The 12,568-nt window shown below is 47.2% G+C and overlaps 1 long non-coding RNA gene across 2 annotated transcripts; it reads left to right on the forward strand.

The window, feature by feature from the left end:
• The first annotated feature begins 3,443 nt into the window (after window positions 1–3,443).
• Window positions 3,444–10,046, forward strand: LOC108352305 (uncharacterized). Of its 2 annotated transcripts, none has more exons than XR_010056257.1 (3): window positions 3,444–3,761; window positions 8,035–8,128; window positions 9,484–10,046. It is a non-coding gene; the product is annotated as an uncharacterized LOC108352305 (long non-coding RNA). The 2 variants fall into 2 exon arrangements; XR_001840460.3 differs by having other exon boundaries at window positions 3,446–3,828.
• The last annotated feature ends 2,522 nt before the right edge of the window (window positions 10,047–12,568 follow it).

Raw genomic sequence — 12,568 nt, forward strand, 5'->3', positions numbered from 1 at the left:
AGAAACGTTTGGACTATTCACTAGCATGCACTGTTGGGCTGATAGTAGACAGGTACCACGGGCTGAGTCCTGAGCCAACTTGACTACTTCCTGAACTCTTTCCTGACCATCCGGTAGAGGCTGCACTGCGTTCTTCCGCTGGGGATACTACAGTGTGTCTAACCACAGTGTAACCGTAGAGCACAAATGGTAGGCGCCAACTGCTCAGGTTTTAAGTTGAGTGGTCTGTGACATAAACAGCGTGACTTTGGGCAAGCAACTCAGACTTTCTGTGCCCCTGTTTCTTCAGGGTGGAAAGTGGTCAAAGTGCAGTGTAAGAGTTGGGGGAGTGGCCAGTGACAAATGGGACACTTCTATCACACCTTCTCCTTCACAGCTCAGAGACCATCACAAGGACGGAAAGACTGTTTGGGCCAGAGGTTGAGGAAGCCTGGAGTGGGAACAGTGGCTTTTGGACACAACTGGGCGGCTGCACTCGGGAACTCACAGTTGTGGTGGATGTCCATACTAGATCCAGCCAGTCAATGGTCCAGCACGGAGGAGGGGAGGAGCTTGTGAGACCCCGCCCCTAACTGGGGAGCTATTGGCAGCTGATGGCTCCTGGGAGGAAGTCATCTTTAAGGGTATGGTCCCTGGTGGGTAGACATTGCTCCAGGGTGTGGTCTCACATCCAAGAATATATGAGCAGTACAAATCGAACTCCTTGGGAACCTAGGAGGAGTTGGAGGGTCGGGAGGTATATGGTCAAAATATATTGCACACTTGGGCATATGAACTTCTCAAATCAAAGCATCACATTGTAAAGGAAAAGCTTGTAGGAACTGTATCGCAGCAACAGCGCCTGTGAGGCAGACCTGTGACTTCTGCTGCATGGTCACTGTTCAGGAAGAGCACCAGCCCATTCTCATCGCCTGCCCCTCAATGCCACTCTGGTAAGGCGTTTATAAAAGGTAAAACGAAATGGAAGTTTTTGAGTTGGTTTGGTAAATATTTCCTAGAAAATTTTGCCCTAAAACCTTCGATAAAGCAAACCAATGGACGACAACCACACATGTCCTGAAACCTTTCCAGCTGGAAAATACCTGTTTGTACAGGAGGTGGTTCACAGGAGGACCATGGGCACACTGCCCAGAGAGTCCCCTAAGCCCGTGCACTTGAATGCAAGTTAGTGAATCTCAGAGTACCTGTGAAGCACACCATGTGTTAAGGTGGTGATTTGCGATTCCCACCCAGCCCATTTAACCCACAGGGCACTTTCTTCTTGAAGAGATGGGGAGGTAGGGTGCTTGGTCTTTTTACTTTGCCACTTGTGTTTCTTTGTCTCCACTGTCTTCCTGAGCCACATTAATCTTCTGTCTGCTGTCAGGGTGGCAGTTCTCATTCCTGTGTCTCATCCAAACAGATGATGTTGTAGGCAGACAGACACCTACGTACCCCAACCCCACCACGATGCATAGTCATGTATGTATGGGCACACAAGGAGGCCAGAGATTAACCTCTGTCTGAGTTCCCAGTTTGTTTTGTAACCCAGGCTAGCCTGGAATTTGCTTATGTAGACAAGGCTGCCCTCAAACTCACAGAGTTCCATACCTGCCTCTGCCTCTTGAGTGCTTGGATTAAAGATGTACCCCACTGTGCCCATCTCCACATTCCGAGATCAGGTCTCTCACTGACCCAGCCATGACTTACCTACTTGACTAGACTGGCTGGCCTGTCAGCTCCAGAGATCCTTTTGTTCCTGCCTCCCAGCACCAGGGTTACATGAGTATGTCACTATGTCTGGCTCTTTATGTGTGTGTTGGGGATTGAACTCAGTTCCTCATGCTCGTAGGACAAGGTCTTTACCCACTGAGCCACCCCTTGCCTCCTCCCTGGTGTTTCTTTTCATGAGCAGGGGACTCCTCCTCGAAGCCCCTCAGCCAGTGCCTTCCTGTCCTATTGCCTATAGAATTGAGCTGCCTAGGAGCCATCCATCAACTATTCTGGAACCAGTCACTGGCAAGGAACACAGAACAGCACAGAAGCACCAGAGTTCCTGGTGGCACACGCCCAAGGGTCCCAGCCTTTGCTGAAACACCTAGGTGACCAGGATCAACAAAAGCAAAGTCAAGATCGTGTCTGGCAGGAAAACAATGAGAAGCAGCTCTGGGGGACGAGGCCACCAACAGCTTCTGACACTGAAGGACATCCACTACTGCCCTCCAAACCCCATGCTCAGGGAAGGACACACAGAGAGTTACCTGAGGTTGGCGTGGGCTTTTTGAAACCTCGAAGCCCATCCGCAGTGACACACCTCCTCCATCAAGGCCACACCTCCTAATCCTTCCCAAGCAGTTCCACCAACTGGGAACCAAACATTCGAACATGTGAGCCTGTGGGGGCCACTCTCACTCAAACCACCTCAGTTGGATACTCCTGGCATCTAGAACCTTGCTATCCAATGTGGTACCCAGACCAGCAGTCCCATTATCAGAATCCTGGAAATAGACTGATAACATCCTAGGCCCTGGGGTTGGGGATTTAGCTCAGTGGTAGAGGGCTTGCCTAGCAGGTGCAAAGCCCTGGGTTTACTCCTCAGTTCCAAAATCAATCAATCAAAGAGATAAAACTCCCTGACCCAAAGCAACCTCCAGGAGGAAAGGGCTGTCTGGCTGACTGACACCTCCAGATCACAGTCAACCATTGAAGGAAGTCAGTGTCAAAACTCAAGGAAAAACATGCGTGGAAATCACGGAGGACACTGTTTTCTGGCTCCCTCACAGGCTCGTGCTTAGCTAGTCTTTTTACATAGCATGTTTGAGGGGGTAGGGGAGAGCAGGGGGTGGTGATGACCAGAGGATGACTCCTCCCACATGGTCCCTCCTTCATCAATTAACAATCAAGACTATTGTCGACAGATATGCCCACAAGCCCATCTGATCCTGGACACGCCTCAGTTGAGACTCCCTTCTCAGATGACTCTAGGCTGTGTCATGGTGACAGTTAAAGCTAGCCATGACAGGTGGCACGTGATTGCACCATGTACATCTCTTAGGTCTTACCCTCATTCAAAGAAAACATTTTTTCCCTTCCTTCCTGCTATGTACAAATCATTGGTTAGAAGTTACTATTTATCATGGAAACTGCAGAGAGGGCCCCCTACTCCCCATTTATCTGCATCTGTCTCAAAAGGAAGCAAGAATTAATTCAGCAGGGATTAGTTAAAAAAAAAAAGACCCATATTGAGACAACTGCCGATTTAGAACTATCCTGAAGATTATTGGTTTAATAGAGTGGAAAAAACCACGCACGTATATTAGTTTTGATGGAGGATAGACAGGAGAACAGGAGTATGTGTAAAGAATCGCTGACTGACTTAAATAGGCTTAAGTAATTTAAACCGGCCCCCAGTGAGGCTTCCACGGTGCGTTCTGTATCGTCTAAATTTCTAAATACCTGGCATAGATTTGTAAATGCGGCAGTCTAATGTGTTATTGGGCAGCAATTCGAGTTTAAATGAGCATGTGGGATGGTTTAACAGCTGATTGCACAGCGTGAATGACTGCAGCGGAACTGTCAGGTTGGGAAGCGGTGCTGGTAGGGGAATTCATGCAGTTAGCACCCAGAGTCGCGCATGCGTGTTACTTAGCGCAGAGACCTAGGAACTTAGCCCAGGTCTCTTGATACAAAAGGGAAATGGAGGGCAAGAAGGGAGGATTGGAGTCTGATTTGAGGGGCAGCATAAAACTTGTCTCTGCCTGCATGCAACCTTCACCTCTTCTGTGAGTCATCCATGGGGCGCCCTGGCCACTCAGCACTGCACCTCTTGTAGGAAGCGGTCGATCTGAGGTGTGGCTCTGTTCAGGCTTTAATCTCCCCCACCCCAGTGGTGGCTGTGTTACCCGTTTTGTCTTTGCCAAGAGCCTGTGGACTGCTAGTCAGTGAGAAGTAGCCACGAGAGCAGGAGGAAGGTGGGGCAGACGCTTGGCTACCGAGATGCCCAAGTCCCCACCTTAACCTCGATCCTTTCTCCCTGGTGGCTTGGAGTTGGAAGCAAGGGCTTAGCTTTTCCAGCCACTGCCTTTATGGACAAGGTGGCACTTCCCTGTGGGATTTGTCCCCTCCTAGCCATCTCTCAGGCAGTCACAATGAGGGGACCAGGGGAGACTGAGACTAGACTTCAGGAAAGAAAGCCCTCTTGTTTCCAGGAAGGGATGTCAGCAATAGGGCAGGACTAGGACGGAGGCTTGAGTCTTGGAAAGGTGTCAGGGATGCCTTTCCTCCAGCCTGTGGTCACTGTGTGGGGTCGGCAAGGACTAACTGCCCGAAGGTATCTATCTGTAGAGTAGCAGGAAAACTCCCATCGCCTCCCATCTTATCCTTGTCTCGTGGGTCCTTCTGTATGGCTCTCTGGCACCATCTTCACTGTGAGCTATCAATTTGTTATCTATAATCTATCCAACTAAGCTATCATTTGATTTACAGCCCCCTGTTATTCATAACCACCTGTCTATATCATATGTGATGTCTAATGAACAGTCAATGTGAGAGAATCACTGGGCAGACAGGCATCTGGGCAAACCTGTGGGGATTATTCTGGTTAAGATCGGCCTCCGGGAGTGTGAGGGATTGTCTTTGCTGCCTTAAGTGTGTTCGTTGATGTGGGAAGACCTGTTTTCAACTGTGAGCAGGACGGTTCCCAGGGAGGGGAACTGTATGATGTAAAGAAATCGAGCCAAGAGTGCACTGCTGCTACTCGTGGGTAAGACGTGACCTCTGCTCCAGTTCCTTCACCTTTAATGCCCCAGCTATGATGGACGGTACCTGTGAGTTAAAGCAAGCACTTTCTCCCTCATGTTGCTTTTGTCAGGGTGTTCAAGCCTAGGAATGGAAAAAGAAACAGAGGCAACCCTATATCTCCGTTTGCCTGGTCTGTCCTCCTACTTTGTCTTCTGACCATCTAGCTGTCTTCCACCCCTCTCTTAGTATGTCAGCCACAACTGTCATCCATGCCACCGAAGTATCTGTCCCATCTGTGGGATGCAAATATGATTATGTTCCACTTCTCATTCCTCTGGCTAAACCACGAATCCCTCCACATTAACCACAAAATGCCAAAACCTTACCTAAGACATCGAGGGTTCTTCACAGCCATTCTGCAGTTTGGCCTTTTGCCTTCTTGTGTCTCTTCTTTCCCTTCCTGTCTTAGAAGTAACAGGGCTGGGCTGGGTGTGGGATGCCTTGCAGCCCTCACCCCTCCCCCGACACCCCCCAATGACTTCCCTACTGACCACTTTCATCAGCTGCTGGTTTCCCCAGCCCCTGTCCCACTTCTTGCCGTCTCAGCCCTTCTGCGGGTCTTGCAGTTTCCTCTCTGCAGAGCTTGTCTCCACCAGCCCACACCCGTGGCTTTTGCTTCAGAGCTCCACTTGTCAACAGCCAGACGTAGTCTGTCTTCCACCAGCCTTACGACTCCTTCTTGCTGTGTCACAGTACCTCAGAGACTATCTGACTGGATGTTTCTGTGAGAGGTAGGGGGAAATGCCTAACCCAGTCTACTCAAGTAAATGCCCAGGCCCCGGCACCACAGCCAACTTCCGGTTCTCCACCTGCATCTTTTCGTCTGCACGCTGTCTGCCAGCTTTCCCGCCACACGGGGCTGCTGTGATTGGTGACTGTGTATGTACCACAGTGCTCATCAAGTGGGATGCAAGCCCCTCCTCGGTAGTTTGCAGAGATCTTGTTTGATTTACTTGCAGATCATATGATCTGTTACATCAGTAGAAAAACTTGGTTTCAGTCTGGTGTGCTGGTTAGTTTTAAATGTCGACTCGCCACAATCTAGAATCCTCTGGGAAGAGTCTTAATGAGGAATTATTTAAATCAAGTTGGCTGACGCCAACATGTTAAAACTACCATTAGATTCATTAAAAATATGTCTTAAGGGCTGGAGAGGTGGCTCAGTGGTTAAGAGCACTGACTGCTCTTCCAGAGGTCCTGAGTTCAAATCCCAGCAACCACATGGTGACTCACAACCACCTGTAATGGGATCTGATGCCCTCTGAAGACAGCCACGATATGCTTATATATAATGAATAAAGTAAATCTTTAAAAAAAATGTCTTAAATGAACGAGAAGACACACTGTGCTCATGCACTGGAAAGCTGAGAACATTAAGATTTCAACTTTCCTCACATTGGTTTGTAGGTTCAGTACCATTTCATGTCCAATCCTGACAGGACGTTTTGCAAAAATGGATGATGAACCGATATATGGGCTGTTTGTTGTCAACTTGACACACGTTATGATTATCAGAGAGGAAGGAGCTTCAGCTGAGGAAATGCCTCCATGAGACCCAGCTTAAGGCATTTTCTCAGTTAGTGATCAACAGGGGAGGGCCCAGTCCACTGTGAGTTCTGGGCTCCATAATGCATTGAGCTCAACGGCATCTTTAAAGGTTCTTTTTCTCATAATGTCACATCAGGAATATTTTTTTGATTTTGATTTTGTTTTTTAACCTCACAGATAATCTACATTATAGCTTCAGGGTTTGTGTGTTTATGGAATTCCTGTGTGTTCAAATGTGTTCTCTGTGTTCAAATATGTGTTCCTTGTTTTGTTTTGTCCTATTCCAACTTGCTTTTGTTTTTTATTATTATTATTATTATTATTATTATTATTATTATTATTATTACACTGATACCTGTTTGTTTTGAGAGACAGAACGGGTATGGATCCAGATGGGAAAACAGGTGGGGAGGAGCTGAGAGAATCTGGGTAGAGGGGTGACCATAATCAGAATATATCGCATGAAAAAGGTCTCTTTTAAAATTTAAAAAGACTTATCAAAAACTGATTAAGGTGTTTGAGGTCACCTGCTGTTATTGCAGAGAATCTGAGTGTGGGTTGCTGAGTCATGTCAGAAAGCTCACAGTGGTCTTTAACTCGCATTCCAGGGGGTCTGATGATCTGATGCCCAATTCCACATACATACATAGGTGCTTACTATTTATTTACAAATAAAATAGGAATGAAGATTAAAATAGAACTATGTAATATACTGAACAACACAGAGATCGACTTGTGACAAAAATGCAAAATCGATCTAACTTAGAAAGAAAAATAATTCATATGTTAGTGAGTGTCAAGAAAGTGATGTAAAAAACTGGATATCTGGGTTGGGGATTTAGCTCAGTGGTAGAGCGCTTGCCTAGCAAGCGCAAGGACCTGGGTTCGGTCCCCAGCTCCGAAAAAAAACAAAACAAAACTGGATATCAGTATAGAAAAAGGTAACCTGGACATCTACTCGAAACACACATAAGTCGATTTGAATTTGAGTGCTGAACACAAAGGAGAATGTTTTCTTTATTGAGATCAGGAAAAGACTGCTCAGAGAATCAGAATAAAGCTGTGTAAGGTGGTACAGGCCCTTAATCCCAGTCAGGAGATCTCTACAAATTCAAGGTTGGCCTGGACAGCCTGGTCTACATAGAGAGTTCCAGGCCATTCGAGGCTGCTCCAGTGCTAAGATCCTTTCTCCTACAAACAAACAAACAAGAAAGAAGACAGAAAAAGAAAATAAAATCATAACAGGTATCAACAACAATGAGAAAGACATTGCCCATTGGATTTTATCACAATCGATAATTTTCATTTGTTTTACAGATTGTGTGTATGTGTGTGTTCCTCCTTCCAGCCCCTCCCAGCTGTCCTTCCTTAGACTTTAACCATGTCCCCCCATTCTCAGATAGCCTCTTTATCATTGATTACTTTTGTTACGATCATAGATATATGTATATATCTATATATGACATATAATATAGTGTATGATATATATCATATATTATATATGTATATATGTGCGTTCGTGCGCGCACACACACACACACACATACGCACACACAAGCACATCCTGTCAGAGCTCATGTTTGCTGTTGGCTTCAAGACTGACTCCACATTAGACAACCAGTAAGGAAGAGGCTAATCCCCCTTCTCCCGCGTCTCCTGTTCTTTCTTTGTTGTTGCTTATTTCTTTCTTTTATTTTTTATCCACAGATCACAGCGCACACGTGAAGGTCAGATGACAACTTGCAGGGGTCAGTTCTCTTCCTCCACCACGTGGCTCCCAGGGGAAGGGGACCTCAGGCTTGTAAGCACCTTTACCCGCTGAGCCATCTTTCTGGCCCAGGCTTACTATTTCTTATTTATTTATTTATTTATTTATTTATTTATTTATTTATTTATTTGCCTACTCTTGATAGATGATAGCAAGTCTATGTTTTTAGTGTTATCTCTATTATAAAATAAAACCATGCCAAATATAAAAAATAATACACGATCTACGATATGATATTTATGTGTTTCATCAGGTGCTGGGTTTGGGGATTGTCGTTTCTGTTTTTTTTTTTTTTTTTTTTTTTTTTGAGCCAAGGTCTTGCTGTGTAATCCAGGCTGGTCTTCAGCCTCCTGCTTCAGCTTCCCAATTAATGGGATTGCAGAGATAGGCCACCCGGTCTGGCAGTGCCTCGGTTTTATCAGCTAGGCACTAGATGTAGCCAGAATGTTTGCTTTTCTATGATGGACCTAAACTTGCTTTTAAGTCCTACTCCAACTCACTGCCTGCTGTGAACTAGATGTTTGAGTAAGAATTCCTTACAGAGAAGCTGCGGCCTCTAGTGCTTGGAGAAGCAAGAGTTCAGGTTAAAATGAGGCCACAGAGTACAGACAGTCCTGGTAACAACCTTCTCAGCACCCTTGAGAGAAGAGATGTAAATTCAGCCTCTCTTGTGTACCCGCTCCCTCCCTCCCTCTCTCCCTCCCCCTCCCTTCTCCTGCCCGCTGTCCCTCCAGTGAAAAGGTAGCGTATGTAACCAAGAGGTCTCAGAATGAAATCCACCTCACTTGGACCCTGCTCTTGGACTTCCGGCTTCAGAAACTTTGAGAAAATCGAAGCACAGTGTTCACCCTTCCGCTTTGCACCTCTCCCACCAGCCCAGGGCTTGTGTGGGTCCTCGCTCACCTTCTGTGAGAAGCCTCCTCAGTTAACAGGTCAAGGCTGGTGAAACTGCAGAAACTGGAACCAGCCCAGAATGGCTGCTTTTGAAGCGGCACCCCCTGGAAGCAAGCGGAGCCCATCTGCAGAACGGGCTGTGAACCTGGAACCGATGGGCAATGACTAATTTTTCAACCAGGGAAAAGCTGGAGTTAAAATAATAGAGAATGTTCTGGAAACCAGGCCAAAAAGCCCCAAGCAGGTGTGTCCTTGTGCAGTTTCTTGGAGATGCTTCATCTTGCTGTTAATCCCAGTTTAATTTCTAGCCTTATTAAAGACTTAAGGCTTTATCTCCACCCGCACCCCCCACCTCTAGAAAACCAGATGCACAAAACGACGCTTATTTCTGTCATTTTCCTAGGGTCCTCAGGGCCTGGGCAGCCTGATCTTTTTTTATTTCCACATGGATTGATGAGAGCTATGTCTCTGTCTTTGTCTCTCTGCATCCCCAGGTCAGGCGCCGGAGGGAATCAGAACTAGATTCCACTTGGTAAGCGGACGCGGCGATGAAGACAGGAATCAACACCACTGTTGAAACGGACCGACAGGATCCAGCATAGCTCATCCCATGGCTCCCTGCCACTGCGTTTATAATCCATTCCCCTGCCCCCCCCCCCCAAACTGTATAAAAGCCATTGGCAAGGACAGTCGCCACAAACAGCAGGCAAACGGAGACCGAAGAGCTGAGCCAACAAGGATCTCCACTACCCTCTAATCCGGCCTGCACCAAACAAAACACAACTCGGTAGGAAACACCATGAGTGAACAGAAGCCTCACTGGAGAGCTCACTGTGGATGAATGCCAGGTGACTATTGGTGCCCATCGCCAAGGACTTACTTTTCCCTGTTTAAGGACACATACAGGGTTAGGGGGAAAGACTCTCTGGCAATTACAGAGTCTGGTCTTGGTTAAGACGGGGCTTAGCATCAACACTATTATATTTTCTCTATCCAAGCACCTGTTTGAGAAGATTCCAAACTGTATAAATGATTTCAGACTTATTTCAATTAAATTTTTATTCCCCTTCTAGGGGAATTAGGGGGTCTCTCTTCTCCTTTGGTGAGCATAAAACAATACCCTTCTAGTCCCGAGTTGTCATGGAGCCCTGGAACCCTGGTCTGGTCCTTTCACTCTCCCTGCCTACCCTGGGGGATTCCACTCTAGGCTGTCTTCTGCCTAAATGGCAGAGTCCCACGATTGCTAAGCTAGCTGCCTCTGGGAACTGGATGGATTCCATGCTGGTTAATCCTGATCGTCAGCATCCTGGGCTCTAGAATCACCTGGAAGACCAATCTCTGTGTAAGTCTGTGAAGTGTTTTCTGGATGGTTGATGGAGGCAGAAAGATGCAGCCTTGGTGAGAGAGGCATTCCATGGGTGGGGGTGGGTGGGGACTAAAGAAGGAGAGAGCAAGCTGGGCAGGGACCCATCACCTCTGCTCCCTGGCTGCATGTGACCGTCCGCCTCAAGCTCCTGCCACCTTGCCTCCCTTCCTAATGGACAACACCGTTGAAGTACGAGTCAGAACCAACCTTTCCTTCTTTAAGGTGATTTGGTGTGAGAATTTCGGGGAAGCAATAGGAAAAGTTACTAGTGCAGAACCCTCAGGGCACTCTGCTCATATACATGCAGGCCACCGTGAGTCTCAGGGGAAGTGGAATGGCTCAAACCCCGCCCCCACCCCTTCTCACCCCATGGAGGTCAAGCCATGCCTGGAGTAGAATGAACACAGGCTAGGGATGGCTTAGTTATCAAGCACACACCAAGCAAGCCTAGGGACTGGAGTTTGGGTTACCAGAACCTAATTCCTGGTGGCTACCTTCAATTCCAGCCTCAGGAGGGGCGAGATCTCCAGAGCTAGCTAGTTAGGAGACTAGCCACGTCAGAAAGTTTTGGGTTTGATTAAAGCGCTTATGTCACTGAGTAAGGCGAGAGAGCATTTGAGGATGGCTTCTAATGTCCTCCATAGGTATGTACGCACATGTGCACTCGTGTACACAAACATGTGGGTACTCAAACACGTGCAAACGTGCATATGCATACACATGAAAAGTGGGAAAAGAAAAAAAAAAGGAAAGAAATGGGCGTGTCCAAGGGGTGAGGAGTTTGGATGCTCACGGGAAGGAAACTTGTGGTGAGAGAGATGAAGGGAAGGGATGAAGGGAGGAGAGAAAGAACACAGGAGGTCTCTTCTTGTGTGAGATTTGATATGTACATTGGGAGGGACAAGCAGTCATCAGGGGGATCTCTAAGGATTGATTTGGGGTTAGAAAAACTGCAAAGTTAAAATCAGTCGTATTGGAACGTGGAGACTTTCCTGTCTTGGAAGTGTTTAACTTGTGGTCTTGGGGAGTGAGGCAGGCATTAGTGGGGTCTGCAGAGGTCAGTGTGACTAACGGCCTTTGGCTTTGCCTCTTTCTTAAGCCCTCCTCCACATCTGAGTGGGAATTCAACTCCCCTCTATGACTTTCCTACTTCACCATAACAAAGTGTCTGAAATGGCCTGTTTCTTAAATGGTCTGGAGGTTAGACCGGTAAAGGAGCTTTCCTTCAAGGGTTGTGAGGGGAGATGCTTTCTGCCTCTTCTAGGTACTGACAATCATTGTTGCTTGGTGTGCAGCTGGTCTCCTCTGTCTTCACAAGGTTACCTCCTTGTATACTAAGGCTTGCAGTGACTGGTTTCAAGTCCTGCTCTAAATCTCGTGTGATAGCATCCCAGGATCCTTCAAGAATCTCGTCTGTGAAGACTCTCTCAGACTGGACGTGATCAACACACGACTCAACTCATTTCCCTTCCATTTAGATCCATTCCCGATTCCTTCAGCCATCGCTGTTCAGCATGAGAGGCTGCTATGGTTTCTTTCCCTGGTAACTTTCCAAGAATGTTCTGCCAAATATAAACAACCCCTAGATTCTTAAGATTCCATCGGGACTGGGGGTGTGGCTCAGGACTGTAGCATGTGCTCAGCATGTGTGGGGACCCAGATCAGGACCCAATGTGATGTTCAAGGGACGGACACACACACACACACACACACCACATGGATATGCACCACATTTAAACAATCAGTCGATACTTGGAATTTCTTGGTCTGAACATCTGACTATCCAAAAATTTTTGAGAAAGATGGAGGGAAAGAACAATGTCAGAACATGTGAGTGTCTCTTCCTGTGGGAGAAGCTATCTGAGGGAAGGGAGGCCAGCCTGAACCAGCCTTAAGGAGGGTTCTAATTTCCCTTCCCCAGTCCCTCTAATCCATGACTGCTCTTTATTGGACCAGTCTCTGATGGCTTGCAATTACTCTGGGGTTGTTAGTTTTCTGATACAGTGATCAAATGCCATTGGCAAAAACATCCTATAGAGGGAAGAGTTTATTTGGGCTCACAGTTCCAGGGGAAGAGGAATGCATGATGACAGGCACAGCAGGAACAGGGCGCTGGGGGCAAACATCCTCAGCTAGGAGCAAAAGCAGTGAGGGTGACCTGGGAGTGGCTCCAGGCTTCTAATCTCAAAGGCTACCCACCCACAGTGATGCCC

The sequence above is a fragment of the Rattus norvegicus genome, chromosome 11 (genome assembly GCF_036323735.1).
Source record: "Rattus norvegicus strain BN/NHsdMcwi chromosome 11, GRCr8, whole genome shotgun sequence".
NCBI lineage: Eukaryota > Metazoa > Chordata > Mammalia > Rodentia > Muridae > Rattus > Rattus norvegicus.